We start from the raw sequence: 20,572 nt of genomic DNA, 5'->3' as shown, positions 1-20,572 counted from the left end.
AGGGCCAAATAGTAAAGGTTTTAGGCTTTATCGGCCATATGGACTCTGTCACAAGTACTCAACTCTGCCACTGCAACATGAAAAAACAAACAATCATGTAGACAAGACACAAATGAATGGGCATGGCTGTACTGTACTAAAACTTTATTGACAAAAGCAGGTGATAGGCCGGATTTGGCCTGTAGGCTGTGGTTTGCAGACCTCTCTGCTTTCGAGTATAATTTGGTGACGTTAGAAGAAAGATTTTAAATATAACCTGAAGCATATTCTTGAGACTGAAATAAATGCCTTTCTTTAAATTTAAATCTGAACTGCATAAAACATTAATTTTGCTTTTCATCCATAAAAATTCCATAAGCAAATCATCTTAAAAATTGAAACCTAATGTTCTATGTTATTGTGTAAAATTGTCATTTGCCTATGAATGTTTATTGCTGTTAGTCTATTGGATAGCTGTTTTACACACACACACACACACACACACACACTCACACACACACAATTTTTGTACGCTTTTTCAGTCCTGTAATCTTTCCTGCAGTGCCCTTCATACAATGTAAGCAAGCTCTGTGTTAAATTATGCAGTTAAATACTTTTGAAATACTAACCTCTCAACTTGATGGTTGTGGCAGTGGGGTTACTTTCTCTTAGTACGTGTACTCAATCAACACAAGAAAAATGTGTATAGTCAGTCCCTGTATAACTACATTTCTTTTCTGTTGTTTTTTGTAATAGCTGCCTGGACCAATATTTCATATATGTTTTATTAAGTTGGCAACATTTTTCCAGTTGTGCTATCCATCATTGCAATGATGAATAGCACGCTGGGGCATTGTTAGTTTACGTCATTAACCATTAGAAACAGTAAGGAGTTACAGAGTAATCTCTCATTGTGCTAAGCACAAAATGTTTTTCTCTACAATGAGCAATCTAAAGATAATCACATTTAATAGATGCAAACGATTTCACATTTCTTATGAGCACAATCTGTGTTCAAAAATCATTATTGTGCCAGTTTAATAAGCCATCACACTGAAATGGCTGTAAATGTGCTTGGTGAAGATGATGAATATTATTGGGGCACTGATTGGAAGTTGTGCCTGTGGTCTAATAAGGAACAGTTGAGGACTGTGGCACAACCAAAATGGCTTTGACCCAGAAGTGTGCTTGGACTTCAAGTGGTGAGCTCCTTCAAAGGAACTGACATTATCTACCCATCAACCCAAAGGCAGTCAATGGACCAAATCACGGTTTTCAAGGAGGATGTAGGAAATGGTGTTCATGTTGATATCTGATGCATAAGCATCTGGTGGAAATAACAAGGTGGCAGGCACCTGGGCAAAGGAGACACCTGTAGTCAGATGTGTTCATGTGTCCTGGTTAACCTGGTAGGGAAAGAGTGGGAAGGGGTGGAGCAGCAACCCAGTCAGTGATTGGTTTTATGAGGACCAAGGGAAGGGGCCTGGGGCTTCTTAGAGCCCAAGTTTGTATGCTAGGGCTCAGAATTATTCCAGTAAAGAAGGTAAGTACATCTCATTAGAGACCTGGCATGGTATGTGGGATACAAGGTAAAGACCACGTGGGTACTTGTGGCTCTATCCTAGGCAGCTTATATCCTAGCTTTAGGGCACGTGACGACTCTAGTCCCTAATTACTTGTAGAGATGAGGCTTCTAATATCTTACCAAGCAGAAGGTAAAGCAATAAGGCAAAAGAATATATGTTTCAAAACCAAGGACAAGACCAGTTGGGGCCCTTTTATATTGCAAGCTACAGTACCCTCTTTAACGCTGAAAACAAATATCTTCTTCTTGTTGGCATTCTCTATCCCTCCTTCTCTTTGCCTTCCTCTTTTCTCACTATGCCAAAGTACTTCCTATGCACATCTGTAGCACATCACAGTACCACTGCTGTCTTGCATCAGAGTTTAAATATTTTTCTCCCCCATTCGACTGTGAACTTCTTGAGGGGAAGGACTATCAGGTCCATCTCTGTAGCCTCAGTGCCTAGCATGACGTCTGGCTAAGGAAGGTACCAATAAAGAGAAAAAGAAGTTTAACTTGAATATCCAAAGCCAAATGAGAATTATTCAAAAAGTTTTTATTATAAAAGTGACCCATTTGAAGAATGTTTTCAAAATCCATTAAGTAAAAAGGAATCTAATATGTTTTACAAATCTGAAATTACATTCAACACAGAGCATTTAAACTTGCCTTTTCACTTACGTATCACGAGCATTTCATTCTGTTATAAATCTACAAAAACCTTTTAACTGCTGTGATGGAGTATTGGTGCTTACTGAGCGTTCCATTTGGCCATCTGCATTTTCCATCCCCTCTGCAGTTAGATCGGGCTACATTATTAATTCTGGCCAAAGGGCAGAAGCAGAAAAACCAAAATCAGGAATAAACTTTGAGGCTGAAGCGTGGAAGAGCTGGCATGTGCCATCCGCCAATTTATTTCTTTTTCTACTGAGTGATGGGGGACATCCTATGGTGGATTTTCCATCAGCCTTTGTTGCGGAATGACACTTGCTACTCTATGTTGGACAGGAAGCACAAGTGAGAAATAGACTTTTATTTTGGTAAGCGACCGGGACTTCTAGGTTAATTTGTCAGGGCCGAATAACCTATCCTAGCTTCACTAATCTCGGTATATAGAATATTGTTGTATGGATATACCATAATTTGACAATTCCTTATTGTATGGTATTTCAATTGTTTCTGTTACTTTGCTAATTTAAACAGTGTTGTGATGAATATCATTATATGTAAGTGTTGAAATTCATGATAATTTCTTAAGATGAATTTCTAGAAATGAAATTCCCGGCTAAAACAACTTGAAGATTTTTTTTTTATTAAATTTATTGGGGTGACAATTGTTAGTAAAGTTACATAGGTTTCAAGTATACAATTCTGTATTACATCATCTATAAATCCCATTGTGTGTTCACCACCCAAAGTCAGTTCTCCTTCCATCACCATATATTTGATCCCCCTTACCCTCATCTCCCACCCCCCACCCCCTTTACCCTCTGGTAACCACTAAACTATCGTCTGTGTCTATGAGTTTTTGTTTGTTTCTCTTTTTCCTTTGTTGCTTTCAGTTTTATATCCCACATATGAGTGAAGTCATATGTTTCTTGACTTTTTCTGTCTCACTTATTTTGCTTAACATGATAATCTCAAGATCCATTCATGTTGTCTCAAGAATTTGAAGACTTTTAAGGCTTGACTATATCTTACAAAATCCCCCCCCCCCCAAAAGATGATGTCAATTTATAGTCTCATCAGCAGTATATATGAGTGCTAGTTTCACCATGTCTCACCAAATTGGGTATTATTCTTCTTTGGAGTACTTGCAAATGAGATAGGTGAAAAGTTATATTGGCTTCAAATCTGGTTCATTTTAATAAAAAGATGACCTTAATATTGACAGATTTTCATTGGAGCTGTCTCTAAATGGGTCTTGGTTTCATGACCCTAAGTAACTTGACAATGGAGGTAGAACCTATTTAGTGCAATGACTTTAGGAAATATGCTAATAGAGATGAATCTGCCAATATCAGCATCTCAGTGACTTATGTCAGAGCAATAATAACAAAATTGAATCATTACTTTTTTTCTATAATTGTTTTCTGTTCAGGCACTTATTCCTGAACTATGAGGGAAAGAATAATGTGGGATGGCTGATTTCCTGAAACACTTTACGGATTCTAGGACAGCTCATTGTTTAGCCCCTGCTCATGAAAAACTAAAAAAATTCCTGACTCCTCCACTGACACCCACCCCAATGATTTAAGAAACAATATACTTTGAAATAGTGGAAAGCCAAAAATAGATATATTGCCATCAAAAGAATGAGGTCACAACTGAACTGTGTCTTGAGTGCTAGGGGAGAGAGAGAGAGAGAGAGAGAGAGAGAGAGAGAGAGAGAGAGAGAACATGTTATACCATATTTGGAACAAGAAGGGAATGGAGACATCATCCTGTGTAATTCCTTCATTTTAAAGTAAACTCAAAGTAACAAAGTGAATTCTCCAAGGTCCCAAGCTCGTAGCTAGGAAGTAGGTGGAGTGGGACCCAAGCCAAGGTCATTTAGCTTGCATCTGGTTGTTATTTCTCTGCCACCTCAGTAAATTTGGATGAGAAGCATTTACTCCATAGTTATCGAACACCTATATACAGGACACTGTGGTAGGAGCTGTGAATTCACAGGGATTTCATTATCCATCAGGGAAGACAGATGTGAAATCACATAAGAGCTGTGATGGAGACCCATGCAGGATGGTGTTGAAAAAGCCAGGGTAGAGAGGCACTCCAGCTGGGGCATTAGGGAAGACTTCTTTGAGGAGCTGGCCTTGTGTTGAGCTTTCAAACATAAGATTTCAATAGCAAGAGGAGGAGAGAAGAGATATTTGAAGCCAAGAAAATGCTAGACGTAAACAAAACATTTGAAAATAATGCACATAGCAAACCAAAGTTTCTGTTTTAGGGACGCAGTAGAGCTCAGTAGGTAAAAGCTGGTTTGAGTGCTTGCTATGTTAGTTGTGTGACCTTGTAATCTGGCTGAATTAATCAGTTCAGTTCAAAGTAACAATTTTACTTTCACCCAATAAACCCAGTTGTGGTTTCATCTTGTAGGAACAGAGTCTTATTTATTTAAGTAGATCTAAATACTAAAAAAAAAGTTTTGAGGAAACTATGACTACGCTAAAACAGTGATTTGTGGACAAAATTCCTCCCCCCCCCTTTTGTGCTTCCCTTCTCATAGAAACTGGTAGTATCAAGATCTCTTCCGTTTATTTATAAAACCCTTTCTAACACATAGTGGCTATGCATTAAATGAAAAAAAAACACAAAAAAAATTCTAAAATTGATTCTGAGCAAATACATGTAATTTTCATTAAATGTTCTAGAAACAGTCTCTAGCACTACCAGATCATAAGAAGAGAAAATGTGTGTATTTATTTATTTATTTATTTTAGCTCTGATTCCACAATTTAATAAACGTACTACATTTAAAAATCAGACATTTAAGCAGACATTGTATTTTAAATGTAAACTTTTAGAATTAAAAAAAAATTGTTTTCCATTGCAACTGTAAAGGGTTTTATTTTATTTTTTCACCATTTCTTTTTTTAAGAGTTTTATTAAAATATAGTTAACATATATTATTATATTAGTTTCAGATATACAACCTAGTTATTGTGTGTGTGTGTTTAAATTTTGGAAGCTGAATGTTAAATTGGAACTTAATTTCTTTAATGATGTTTTTCTTTATAATCATTCACGGGTACTCAGGCAATACTATGATGGTTGATTTTATGTGTCAACTTCACTGGGCCACAGGGTGCCTAGATATTTGGTCAAACATTATTTTCTGGGTGTTTCTGTGAGGGTGTTTTTGAATAAGATTCACATTTAAGTCAGTAGACTTAATAAAGCAGATTGTTCTCCGTAAAGCAGATGAGCCTCATCCAGTCCATGGAAGGTCTGAATAGAACAATAAAAGATTGATTAAGAGAGAGGACACTAAGTAAGAGAGAATTCCTCCTGCTTGAATGCCTTAGAATTGGGACACTGTTTTTCTCCTGCCTTCAGATTCAGACTGAAACACAAACTCTTCTTGGTTCTCTAGCCTGCTGGCCTTCTTACTGGAACTACACCAATGGCTCTCCTAGGTCTTCAACTTGCCAACTCACCCTGCACATCTTGGGACTTGTCAGTCTCTATAATCGTGTGAGCCAATCCTTTTAATAAATCTCTTTCTATGTATGAGGTGTGATTTTAAAAAGTATGGTGAATGTTTAAATTAAGAAAATATATTACAATAAAAGACACATTGCCATGAATCTCCCTCAAAATACTCCCCCTTGCTTCACACACACGTATCCCATCGTTCTTTCCACTTTCTGAAGCAGTGCTGGAAGTCCTCTTGCGTGACTGTCTTTAGTTGTGCTGTTGTAGCTGCCTCGATGTCTAGAATCGATTCAAAATGTTTACCTTCCATGGTCATTTTGACTTTGGGGAAGAGCCAGAAATCTCATGGTGCCGGATCCTGTGAATAAGGTGGATGAGGACCCACTGTAATGTTTTTATTTGACAGAAATTGCCATATATCAGAAGCGATGTGTGACATGGAGCCTTTCTGTGTGATCACAAAATACAGTGAATGCTGCTGCCAAGTGTCATCCAACAAAAAGGCAAGGATCTTCAATACAGGAAGTGGTGCATCAAACATCAAACCTTAGTAACAGTGCATGACAAGTTTCAACTTGTTCAGTGCAGTTGGGTGTGAGCTATGGTTGACAGAAGGTATGTTTTAAAGTGTCCCGTAAATCATCCTCCATCATGACAATGCTCTGTGTCACACATACGCTTCTGGTATGGCAATTTCTGTCAAATAAAAACATTATGGTATGTCCTCATCCACCTTAATCACATGATCTGGCCCCGTGCAACTTCTGTCTCTTCCCCAAAGTCAAAATGATTCAGGACATTGAGGCAGCCACGACAGCCCAACTAAAGACACTCACGAAAGAGGACTTCCAGAACTGCTTCAGAAAGTGGCAAGAACGATGGGATAAGTGTGTTCAAAGCGAAAGGGAGTATTTTGAGGGGGATTAATGGCAATGTGTCTTTTACTATAATAATTTTTTTTTTAATTTAAACATTCACTGTATTATTTGATCACACCTCATACATAATATCCTATTGGCTCTGGTTCTCCGGAGAACCCTGAATAATACACTAACTTTCCTCATTAGCCATTAAGGTAAAAGGAAATATTTTGTCCCAAGCTCAGAGTTTTTAACTAGAAAAAAAATGTGCTGTTAAAATGAGACATGTAAACATAATTATACCAAGCCTGGAGATCAAAAGTGTCATGAACCATTGCTTCTTTAAAAGTGTTTTCTCCTAGCGACTACACATATTATAGACTTATTTACTTGCACTTCCTGGTAGGAATTACTGCTGAGAAGCCCTATCCATCTTGAGTCCAGAGACCTGGGTTTAACTCCAGCTCTGCTGATGATATGCTATGTAATCCTGGAGAAATCTCTCACAGTAGTTTCAACATCTTTAAAATGGAAATTGTACAAAAATGTACTTCTGCTGAATTGTTGGGCGGATTACATTAATTAACATATATATAGTTTATACTGGTGGTACCTAGCTCACTTCAAGTTTCTGCACACTTTGCACTTGGGCGCTGGAACTGCCTTGCCAGTCTCAAGAGCTAGAAGTGCCTAAGAGTTTTACCATCTCTGCTGGGGCTAGCCCGAAGGCAACGGCTGACTGTTGTAGGAGGATAAAGGCCCAGCTTCTTTGCCCAGAGGTGGGATAAACTCTGAAATGTAATTTATTCTCCACTGTTTCCCTGGGGATCAGGATGAAGCTGGGACTTCACTTGAAATTGCACCTTTTGTGGCTTCTTTTCCCTCCACTGTCCTGCTTCCTCTACTCTCTTTTTTCTGCTGGGAGCACTTCCTTAATAAATCACTCAAATCCTTGGCTCAGGGTCTGCTTCCAGGAGAACCTGACCTAGGACAGTATGTGAGTGAAAGTGCTTTGTGAACTATAAATAGGACACCTATATGTCCTGGGCTGCCTTTGACAGTCCTGCTATATGCCTGTTGTCCTGGTGTACTTATTAATAGCAACTCCTTTCACTTGCAAAAACATAAATTTTATGGTCACCTTTAGTATAAAGCACTCTAGAGATGCTTGGTAAAATGGAAAGTGGAAATAATGATAACAATAGAACTCAGTCAAGCAACTTTACCTAATCTTTCCTCAATCAATAGGTTGTTTGAATTGGCATCACATAGAAATGTCAAGATTATGAGTAGTGTGGGTTTTCTAAAGTAATGTTCAGAGTGTGGTGTGCTTCTTATTACCAATAAGATGGATATAAAAATAAGAAAGTACTTTGAAAACTAATTGCTTTAAAAGTAGATATTGGCAAAATTAGTTATTAGTAAAATTGCTTATATATTTAAAAATAGCACCGATTCCAATGTATCATCATTAAAACCATATACTGTGTGTAAAATGAAATCTATGTAAAAGAAAAAAATAATCTGCAATCACATTAATAGCTATGGTAACATGTTTTATTCTCAACCTTCTCAGATTTTACTTATAAATAGGTTTTACTATTTTTAATATTTACTATTTACTAATAGGTAAATAGGCCTCAAATGAGATGCCTCAAAGCTTTGGGACAATTACACAAGAGAACAGAAAGTTCATTTGTGAAGTAGGGCAGTGCCTTGCAGCTCTGTGTAGATGTTTGTTTGCTAGTTGGAGAGGCTGAATTAGCAGCTAATATATTAACATTGTTTCCAAGTAGCCTCTGATTAGTTGGGAAATGTTGCTAAAATTTTAAAAACTATCAAAGTGCAAAACGAAAGAATGCCCTTATACAATGGATATGGCCACATCAGGTCCAAAATGGCTTAACAGCTACCAGAAGTCTGCTTGTTTCCAAGAAATATGATGATTGGTGGTCCTCAAGCAAACGAGAAATGAGCCTAGAAACTTGGACTGTGCCCCAACTCAGCTAACTGAAAAGAAACACATGGAAGCCATGATGCTCTAAATTCCCTTAAGGCACATTGCCTGAGTCTCCTTGTTGTAACATAGGAATTTGTGATAAGTATTTTTAAGGAAACCATTGCAATTAAGTATGAAAAAGAAACTTGATTATATCTTCTCTAGCAAATATTTGCCTCTTAATTATACTTAAAATTGTGACTTGCTGATGAAGTATCTATTCATTCAAAAAAGCCCTTCAACATTTATGTAATAATGATCACTTATTATGGGCCAGGCACCATGCTGGGCCCATAGTAGTGAATAACAAAGACACAGTCTGATCTAGTACCCAGGACAAAGTTTTGCACGTGGATGGAGGCCTAGTGGGCTATGGCTGCCTTGCCCAAACTGTACCCCAGGAGAACTATTTATTCAAAGGATCTTGGCAGACTACCTGGTTTCTCATTCCTTACTTCAATAAGCACTACTTATGCCTGATTTATATTCCTCCCTAGGGCAATTTCTTCTTAGGCATATAAAGCCAATAAGTTATCCATTCATCCCACAAATATTTAATGAGCACCTGCTATGTACTGGACTCTGTGCTAAATATTGGGTTATGAACTCAGAGTATTTAAAAATTTTCTTTCCAGTTTTATTGAGAAATGATTGACATACATCACTGTATACTTTAAGGCATACAACATTCACCTCCTAGGAGTACCAGAAGGAGAAGAGACAGAGCAAGAAATTGAAAACTTATTTGAAGAAATAATAATGGAAAACTTCCCTAACTTGGGGAAGAAATTAGACATACAAGCCCAGGAAGCACAGTGAGTCCCAAACAGAATGAACCCAAAGAGGCCCACACCAAGACACATTATAATTAAAATGACAAAGCTTAAAGACAAAGAAAGAATATTACAAATGGCAAGAGAAAAGCAATTAGCTACCTCCAAGGGAGCCCCCATATGACTGTCAGCTGATTTCTCAACAGAAAATTTGCAGGCCAGAAGGGACTGGCGCAAAATATTCAAAGTGATGAAAAGTAAGGACATCCAACCAATATTACTCTACCCAGCAAAGCTATCATTTAAAATCGAAGGACAGATAAAGAGCTGCCCAGACAAGAAAAAGCTGAAGGAGTTCTCCATCAAACCACTATTACAAGGAAACTTAGAGGGACTTCTTTAAGAAGAAAAAAAAAGATAAAAAATTGTAAAAAATAAGATGGCAATAACTACATAGCTATCAATTACTTTCAATGTAAATGGATTAAATGCTTCAAACAAAAGGTAGGGTAGCTGAATGGATAAGGAAACAAGACCCTTACATGTGCTGCCTACAAGAGACTCACTTCAGATCAAAAGACATACATAGACTGAAAGTAATGGGATGGGAAAATATATTTTATGAAAATAGAAACAAGCAAACAAAAGAGCTGGGGTACCAATACTTATACCAGACAAAATAGACTTTAAAACAAAGGCTATAACAAGAGACAAAGAAGGTCCAAGTAATCCCACTTCCTGATATTTATCCGAAGAAACCCAAAAAGCTATTTCGAGGGGATGTGTGCATCCATATGTTCACTGCAGCATTGTTTACAGTGGCCGAGATGTGGAGGCAGCCTGGGTGTCCTTTGAGGGAACATGGATAAAGAGGAGGCAGTACATACATCCAAAGGAATATTGCTCGGCCCTGCAAGGGAATGGGTTCTTCCCATCTGTGGAGACATGGATGGACCTGAAAGATACTATGCTGAGTGTGGTATGTCGGACAGAGAAAGACAGACGAAATGTGCTTTCGCTTATATGTGGAATCTAAAGAACAGAATAAACAAACAAACAAAACAAAGAAACTCATATATATAACATTTTGATGATTGCCATATAGGAGGGGGATGGGAATAGGTGAAAAGGAGGAAGGGATTAAGAAGTACGAATTGGTTGTTACACAGTAGTGTAGGGGATGTAAGGATGTAGGGTAGAGCATAAGGAATATAGTCAGTAATACTGTAATAACTATATATGGTATCAGATGGGTACTAGATTTGTTAGTGTAATAGATGGGAGGGGGGTTGGAGGGTGGAGTGAAAAAGGTGAAGGGATCAAGAAGTACAAATTGGTAGTTACAAAATAGTCATGGGGATGTGAAGTACAGCATAGGGAATATAGTCAATAGTATTGTAATAACTATGTATAGTGCCAGCTGGGTACTAGACTTGTCAGGGGGATCACTTCTTAAATTATAAAAATCTCTAACCATATTCTGTACACCTGAAATTAATATAAAATCATGTTGAATGTCAACTATAATTTGAAAAGGGGGGAAAAGGTGAAGGGGAATAAGAGGTCCAAATCTCTAGGTATGAAACAAATAAGTCATGGGGATGTAATGTACAGCATGGGGAATATAGTAAATTATATTGTGATACCGTGGTACGGTGTCAGATGGTTGCTGGACTTATCATGGTGATCACTTCTTTAGGTATATAAATGTTGAATGACTATGGTGTATACCTGACACTAATATAGTATTGTATATTAGCTATGTGTCAATTAAAATCTTTAAAAAAGAAAGAAGAATGGATATTTTATAGGTAGTCAACAGGCGCAGCCATACCTTTACACAGGATTGTTTTAAAGGTTACATGAGGTAATATTATATAAGCAAAGCCCAGTTCCTAACAGATAGTACGTGCTTAATAAAGGGGTTGGAATGCATGTGCTGCCCAAGACACCGTCCTCTAGAAACACGTAGGAGAATAAAAGGACCATGAATGTTGTGCTTCTTGCAGGAAGACACTACTCACCTCAAATGGTACTACTTTTTCAATGGAATTGGGCGGCCTTCACGATGGCTTGAATTGAAAATCTATGGAGTTTCTTCATCCTTAAGAAAATATCCCTGGCTTAATTATGATAATCTTTCTTCGTAAAGAGCCAGATCAACTTTTACATCTACTAGACTGTACTACAATATTGGAGAAGATGGGAGAGCAGCAAATTCTTACCCCTGAGCTTGACCTGAGCTTTAGAATTCCTCTGCTCAGTTTAGATGGAGCTAGTAACAAATGAGGGAATGGACTACTTTTCAATGAATGACCTTTGAAAAGAACAGGAAAATGAAAATAAGAAAGCAGAATTCTGGATTCCAGCAGGCATTATGGGCTAATAAGACTATGCCACTTCTATTCATTTTGACAGAATTATCTTAATTGTTTCTAGAGCTCTGTCAAGAGCATTGTTCATTTTAAGCAGGCACCTCCATTAAAGGTGCCTTTCATATTGTAATTAAAAAGCAAGTTTTTAGAACTATAGTCTGATTAAATGATTTATCATAAAGCCATTCATTTTTTAATTTTATTAACACCAAAAGAGAAATGATTTCCCCAGACACCAATACAATGAGTTTTATATGACCTCATAGGCACATACAAGTACCCAAATTTCTTGTCTCAATTTGAATACATTAGTGACAGACACCTTCATTTGAATAAAAAGGAAAAAAGAAGAGAGTTTCATTTGTAAATTGAATCATACCCTGTCACTAATCCTAACCCCGTTAATGGGTGGGTTGGTCTAATTCAAATTCCTTTTAAATATGCTGCATAACTTATCTCTCTTCTGAGTTATGAATTTACCTCTTGAGACTCCCCTTTCTACAATACACAGTTGTCAGGCTCAGGAGTGGGATATCATAAATAAGAAACTCTTTTCTGTCAGATTTACTGGGGCAGAAATGCATCATAAACACATTTTGCATGGTTTTCAGCAATAGAAGAAACATGATACAGCACAGAATTGATCATATTTTAAGTATCTTAAGCACTTAATTTAGATTTAATGAGACAGTTATTGTAAAGGATTACATATCATATGGCTATTACATGAAAGTATCTGGAAATTTGAACGAGGTGTTGTAAAGTGTCTAAGTATGCTGTACCTTCCAGCAAATGTAAGAACCATTTCAAGTCTTCACTTTTTATTCATTGTAGTGATTTCCTAGTGCTAAATGAATGCTCAATTCATTTTTTTAATTATAATTTATTGGGGTGATAATGGATGATAAAGTTACATAGGTTTCAGGTGTACAATTCTGTAATACATCATCTATATATCACATTTGTGTGTTCACCACCCAGAGTCAGTTCTCCTTCCATCACCATATGTTTGTCCCCCTTTATCCTCTTCTACCACCCTTCCTCCCCCCTTAACCTCTGGTAACCACTGAACTATTGTCTGTGTCTATGAGTTTTGTTTCTTCATTTGTTTGTCTTGTTCCTTTGTTGCTTTCAGTAGTATATCCCACACATCAGTGAAATCATATGCTTCTCGACTTTTTCTGTCTGATTTATTTCGCTTAGCATGATAATCTCAAGATCCATCCATGTTGTCGCAAATGGCATTATTTCATCTTTTCTTATGGCAGAGTAGTATTCCATTGTGTATATATACCACATCTTCTTTACCAGGATTCTTTTTAACCTTCTCTGCTATCTCTTTCTTTCTACTCTTCCCCAATCCTGGTCTCCATCATCTGTGAATTAATAGAGGTTTCCTTTGAGTCAAATAGTTAAAAATGTTCATTAACTAAATTTCTGTAGAAAAGAACCACAATGGTGATGTTTTACTTGCTTCAGAGAGAGTTGTTTCAAGTCCCCTTCGAGTACAGTAGAAACAAGAATTTGTAAATTTTAGTTGCTGTGTTAAAAACTGAGTGTGAAACTTACTGTAAAAAGTCTACTATGAGAACTTACCATGAAAAACCCACTGTAAAGCAGTAGTACTGGGTTTGCTGGGTTGGTCAGCAAGCTGAGCCTGGAGGGGGCAACTTCCTGGCAGAGCCATGACTGGCGGTTGGCATCCTCTGGCCCTCACTCACCTGTAGTTGTTCCTCTCTTGCCTTGCCTCGGTTCTTCCTCTCAAAGAAAAGAAAGGAAGAAATGCGAGCAACCAATTTTTGAACATGTACTACATGTCAGGATTTTTGTGTCCTTTTCATCTCATTTATTTCCCAGAGTTGACCCTGGGAAGTAAGACTAATGTCCACTTTTTGAATGTAGAAACTAAGTGAGGTGACTTGCCCAAAGTCTCAGAGTAAGTAGAAAAATAGGGCTTTGAATTCAGACCTCTCTGGCTCTGGAACATGTATGTTTAACCCACTGAACTTTGTTACCTCCCCTGGGAGCCTGGCTCACCACCCATCCTGACCCTGCCCTTTCTGTGCTTCACTTCAGTTTGTTGGTATGCTCTTCCAGCATTCCTGTTCTCATTTTCTCTCTGGTTGTCTCAGCTTCTCCTAGGATCTGGATCTCTATGTTTGTTGCTGTATTCTGGTAATGTGCCAATGTTCCTTATTGATCCGTCTTGCTACAGGACCCTGGGTGACCCAATCCAGAAATGAATAAGCTTCTACCACTGATACCTAGTCCGTCCGCATAGCCGGAGTCTAACAGAAAGTTTCCCATGGACCACAGCTGAAGGTAGGCGTGAGTCAGCCAGCCCCTGGCCCAGCACGGTGCTGTGGGAGGAGCCAGGGAGAGGCGGCCTTACCCATTGGTTGGAGAGAAGAGGCCTCCCTAGGAGGCTGGAGTGAAAGCAAAGACAAGATACGTAACTGGGAGGGACTTGCAACCAGTGACTCTTGAGGAGCCAGTGCTTGGCAGATGAGCTGGAAGAAAGGGTTCTTTCTGTCTGTGGTCTTATACACAGGGCAGTAGTATTTGAGAGTGCAGCAGAAAGAAGGAGGATTTCCCAAGGGATTAAGATGGGCAAACTGGCAGTTACAAAAATAGTCATAAGGATGTAGGGTACAGCATAGGGAACATAGACAATAATGCTGCAACAACTATGTATAGTGTCAGGTGGGTACCAGATTAATCACTGCATAAATTATATAGATGTCTAACTACTGTGCTGTACACCTGTAACTAATATAAAATAATATTGAATGTCAACTGTAACTGAAAAACTACCATCTTTTGCCATGTATAATGCACACTTTTTTGCCCAAATTTGTGAGGGAAAAATAAGGGTGCGCATTATACATGGGTAGTACTAATTCCGTATCTATATACATATTTTAATTCTTTTATATATGCTTATGAGTTAAAAGTATGACTCTAGAAATCAATAACGATATCCGTATGCAAAATAATACCCTGGAATGGGATCATTGGTTTTGTTGAATTTAGGACTAACTTGCAACGACGAAGAGTTCTTGGCCTTCTATGATGTGTAAATATCCTAAATTTGTTACCAGTACATAGAATTTCTTGTACCTTGTATCCGTTCTTGCGTTTTGTAATTATTTGTTACATAAAATATCTTGTACCATAATATGTTAAAAAATAAATGCTAAAATTTCTTTATAATACAAAACACAAGTACCTAAATGTAAACAAATAAAAATTTGAATTAAAAATTTAAAACAAAACATTTTCCCCCTGAAAGTTTGTGCCAAAAACGTGGCTGTGGATTATACACAGGAGCTCATTGTACATGCAAAATACGGTAATTAATCTTTCTCAACAGAACTGATATAAAGAATCCCTGAGTGTGCTAAACCAATATCAACTTCATCAAAATAGGAGTGAGGGAACAGATATATATACAGAGGGTGCCAAAAAAGTATATACATTTTAAGAAAGGAAAATACTGTATTAAAATTCTGCTGATGGTAACCACTTTGAGCACCTCTTGTAATTGCAGAAGTCAAATGTGACTTGCATTCATCTTTTGTTATCAGTTTATATTGATTGTTACAATTCTAATACAGTTTTTTCCTTTCTTAAAATATGTACACAGAGGGTGCCAAAAATGTATACACATTTTAAGAAAGGAATAAAACTGTGTTAAAATTGTAATACAATGAATGACGCTAACATTCATTTGACTAACGCCATCTTTTGAGCGAATGTCATACTATGCATTGCTACCGTGATTCAACTTTGAAAAGTAATACATAGATAACATCTCTTAAAATGTGTACATTTAGGTGGCCGGATGGCTCAGTTGGTTAGAGCGTGAGCTCTTAACAACAGGGTTGCCAGTTCGATTCCCACATGGGCCAGTGAGCTGCGCCCTCCAAAACTAGATTGAAGGACAATGACTTGGAGCTGATGGGCCCTGGAGAAACACTCTGTTCACCAATATTCCACAATAAAATTTAAAGAAAGGAAGGAAGGAAGGAAGGAAGGAAGGAAGGAAGGAAGGAAGGAAGGAAGGAAGGAAGGAAGGAAAAAAGAAAGAATAAATCTTGCCATTTTTGGCTTTAAAAAGAAAAAAAAAGGGAATCCTTGTGCACTATTGGTGGGATCGAAAATTGGTGCAAAAATTTTGTACATTTGTGCAAAAAATTTGTGTACAAATGTGCAAAAAAATTGTACATTTTTTTGGTATATATCAATACTTGAAACACAGATGTTCACAAAGCGACTTTTTGGTCCTGCGCCTCACTGTTGCTGTGTTAATTCCTTCAACACTGGAGGCAGTGGAGTAGTATGTGATTAAGAGCCTAGGGCTTAGACTCATAGTTGAATTTGTGTCTGAGCTCTGACATCTGCTATTTCGGCAGATAACATCATGTCTAAACTTTCAGTTTTTCACATCTGTAAAATGGGTACAATAATAGTCCTCACTTATTTGACTTTGGCATCAAACAGTCTTGGTATTGAATCCCAGGTCTGCCACGTGGTAGTTATTTAAACTTGGGTAAGCTACTATTTAACCTTAGTCTGCTTCTTTATCTGTAAGATGGGGAAAACAATAGAACAGTTGTCATACAATTGTTGTGAGGATCCAAAGAAATCATGCATGTAAAGCCTTAGCACAGCGCCTGACAAGAAGTGAACACACAATGTGTGGAAACTTATGTTTCATTAATATTTAATGCCAAGCCACTATATTACCACTGATTAGGTATTTGTACATATATTAACTCATTTAGTACCCCTCCCAATAAAAGATCTATGAGAATGGTAGTGGGATTATAATCCCCATTCTATAGATGAGAAAACAGAGGTTCAGAGAGGTTAAGTGAGTTGCAGTAAATCCTGCTAGTGATTACTAAGTGGCATAGTTGAAAATTTAATCTAAGTCTTTCACCATCCTTGCCTGTTAGATGTAAAATGGTGCCAGGAGGCATGGAAAAAGAGAAAGAGAAGGCAGCTGTCACGGAACATCTTCTTTCAAATGAGTTTCAATTGCCTTTTATGTTTTTCAAAGAAAGATAGGGCTGTATTTAGAATTTCTCCCCAAGATGCTGGTAAATTATTCAATGAGTGGCTACCTCCTGTAGGTCCAAATCATAGCTGCAGTTGATATTGTGCATGACATTTTTTTTGTAGCTTCAGAGATATGTGTATCTCATAGTTTTTACACATCTCTAGTTGAATTTCTAGAACCTCTGAGTAGTCTGTGCTCTTGGCTTCCTGATTGATCTTTTCCACCACCTTTAGTTCTATACCTCCCAAAGAAGAGTCTCTAATGACAATAACTTTGTCTAAAAGTGGGACTAATATGGGGGACATTTCTGAATAACACTCCACGTGACTGGGTTGCATGTGGGTCCCGGATGACTCTAATCTCTCTAATAGAAATGACCAAAATATGATTCAGATAGCCATGGCCAGTTGGGGTGTAGCTGCTTAGAAAAGAATAGTCGTTGGACTAAAGAAGATGGACACACAAACCCAGGCTCCATATCCTGCTGGCCAAATGACCTTGAAAAGTTCCTTATCTTTTTAGAACCTCGGGTTTTTCTCCCCATATGAAAAAATACAGTAATAATATCTGTCTCAAGTGTTGTTGTGAAGCTTAAAAGACAACCTGGGTCTAGCAAGGGCTTTCATGTTGAGGCATTTCTGGAGGCTTGGGCAGGGCTATAGGAAGTTTATTTGCAGGAAGGACTGAGGGTAGGGGCACCTACCCTGCGGGAGGAAGAGAGGGAGAAAGAATGAGACATATCACAATTTGGCTGAGCGCTACGAGCCTGTGTGAGAAGAAAAAGAAGGCATGAGAGAGGACGAATGTAAAGGCAGTGTGCTCATGGCCTGCCACTTGCAGTTCACCAAACCCATGAACTCATGAACTCATATCTAAGGCCTAGACAGAGGGACTACCATCAATGAGTGCATAAACATTAAGAGAATAATTATTGGCTTTGCAATTTTATAGAGATTTTAATATCAGTCGAGATGCTTGGCTATAAATAAAAGAAAAACTAGCTCAAAGTTGCTTGGTTCTCAGTGGTTCTCAGATTCGAGCATGCATCAGCATTATCTGAGTTTCTTAAGACACACAGTGCTGGCCTCCCACTCCAAGAGTTTCAAAGTCAAGGATTTGGGCTGATGCCTGAGAATTTGCATGTGTAACAAGGTGATGATGATACTTATTCTTTGAGAAACACTGGCTTAAGCAATAAACAGAATGGCTATCTCACACAGCAGGCAAACTCAAGGAAAGGAAACCCCCTTCTTCTTTAAGAATTCAATGATGTCCTCAAGGGCACAGATTCTTTGTTTTTTTATTAATTAAAATTTATTGAGGTGACAATTGTTAGTAAAATTATAGAGTTTTCAGGTGTACAATTCTGTAATACATCATCTATATATCATATCGTGTGTTCACCACCCAGAGTCAGTTCTCCTTCCATCACCATATATTGGATCCCCCTTACCCTCATCTCCCACCCCCCACCCCCCTTACCCTCTGGTAACCACTAAACTATTGTCTGTGTCTATGAGTTCTTGTTTCTCATTTGTTTGTCTTGTTCTTTTGTTGTTTTCAGTTTTATATACCACACATCAGTGAAATCATATGATTTTCAACTTTTTCTGACTTATTTTTTAAATAATTATTTAAATTTTTAAATAAATAAAATAAATAAAATTTTTTAAAAAAGGTTATTTTGCTTAGCATAATAATCTCAAGATCCATCCATGTTGTCACAAATGGTACTATTTCATCTTTTCTTACGGCAGAATAGTATTCCATGGTGTATATACATATATATACTACATCTTCTTTATCCAATCATCTATCGAAGGACATTTTGGTTGTTTCCATGTTTTGGCCACCGTAAATAAAGCTGCAATGAACATCGGAGCACATAAGAGTCTTTCCATTTTTAACTCTGCCGTTCTCAGTGGAGTGGCTTCTCATTAGGTTAGCTCCCCTCACAGTTACAAGACGGCCGCCACTATGTAGGTACATATCTGGTTAGATTTTAGTGGAGGAAGAGGGACTGTCTCTTCCTTGGTATTTCCCTAGTAGAGGAAGCTTTCCCAGAAATTCCTCAGCAGACTTCTGCTCATTGGCAGAATTGTTTCATATCCTCAGTCCAAATCCAATTCCTAGCAAGAAGAATGGGTGATGGTTTAGATTCACAGGGGTTTCCAAACTTTTTTCAGCGTTTTTCACCAAGGGCCATATGAGGTAAAATACACAAACAGCCGGGCCACTCACTCGAGGTGAAGTACGTATCGCCTCACCTGGTTTATTGAAGTAAACTAAATATATTTTTGGAATTTGCTGTGGGCCAATTAACAATGGATCGCGGGCCGCAGTTTGGACACCCCTGGTTTAGAATAATCAGGACTTTCTTCTGGGATTGAGAGAGGGTCTTCTCTTTCCTGAATCACACGGGGGAGGAATGGCTGCTTGGACAAAATCAGTACTCTGCCAGCAAGGAAAAGAGTGACAAATGTTGTTGGGTAGGCAATCAACAATGTCTATTACAGAGATCTGAGCAGTTTGGGGGCTGAGAGTAAGTCACTGGGGTCCATAACATCGAGCATTGGCAGTATCTCCATTAGTCTTGGTACCTTTACTTTACAGTGGTAGCTATAGCAGTTCTCTTGGTGAGCTCTGGCAGCTTAGTTCCTACTTTGAACACTGATGGTCACAGGAGACATCATTACAGAGAGCCAGCCCTACTTAAACGATAGTGTTTGTGGGGGTCATATGTCCCAGCTGTCTGTATTTGATTCTGATGATCTGCCAGGTTTAAGACTGCTAATTTAGAGGTCACCAAATCCTGCTTCACAGAACCCTGGAGCTTCCTCAGAGGTCAGCATTCTGCTTGAGCAGCCACTTTTGTGTTAGTATTATAGGTCTTTCCCATAGAATTTCCTTTGAAAAAAGGATTACATGGATTAAAGAAAATGAAAAGCCAAGCAATTCTGAGTGTCCCATCTAACCCTTGATCAATTGCTGTGTCCACTTTGCAGAGGAAGAAGAGGAAGCAGAGAGAGGGGTCTTTATCCACTTAGTGACGGGGGAAAGAGTTAACGTCGCCTGGACCGGGACAGGTGAATAACATTTATTGAATAGCCACAATCACAGCCTATTATGTGATGTATAGTTGTTAGTAGGTTTCAGTAATGATAATAAAACTATTAGTAACAACAGCTAATAGTTTGTGAACACTAACTGCCAGGCACTGCCCTAAAAACTTTATAAATAGTATCTCGTAATTTTTGTACAAGCCTCTGAAGCAGGATCTACTGTTAATCCATAGACACAAGAGGAGCTGTGAGTAAGTGTGAGAGCGGGGAATAAAATCCAGGGGTCTACTTCTAGAGTTCACACTCATAACCACTCTGTTCTACTGCTTCTTGTGAGGGAGGTTTTGCTATTTCCACTTTGTACGTATGGAAATGAGGACTCAGGTTAAACAATTTTGCTAAAGTCACACAATGTGTATGGGGCAGGACAGGATTGAAATTGAGGTTTGTCTGACCTCAGAACACCTGCCTTTTTCCCTCCCTTCATTCATTCATTCATTCATTCATTCATTCATTCATTCATTCACTCATTCAAAGAGTATTTATTCAGTACCTACTACTATATGCTAGGCCCTATCCTAGGCATACTGTTTCCTTTTTTACTTTTAGACAAAGGTCTTAGGCCACCTGTCTAGAATTGTCACTGGTTAGGGGGAAGGTAGAGCCAAGGGCATAGTATGAGCAACTTCCTTCTTGAGTGCATGTGCCTTTGACAGGAAATTCTGTCATGCAGTGGA

This window comes from Rhinolophus ferrumequinum, chromosome X (assembly GCF_004115265.2).
Source record: "Rhinolophus ferrumequinum isolate MPI-CBG mRhiFer1 chromosome X, mRhiFer1_v1.p, whole genome shotgun sequence".
Lineage (NCBI taxonomy): Eukaryota > Metazoa > Chordata > Mammalia > Chiroptera > Rhinolophidae > Rhinolophus > Rhinolophus ferrumequinum.
This window is presented reverse-complemented; position numbering follows the sequence as displayed.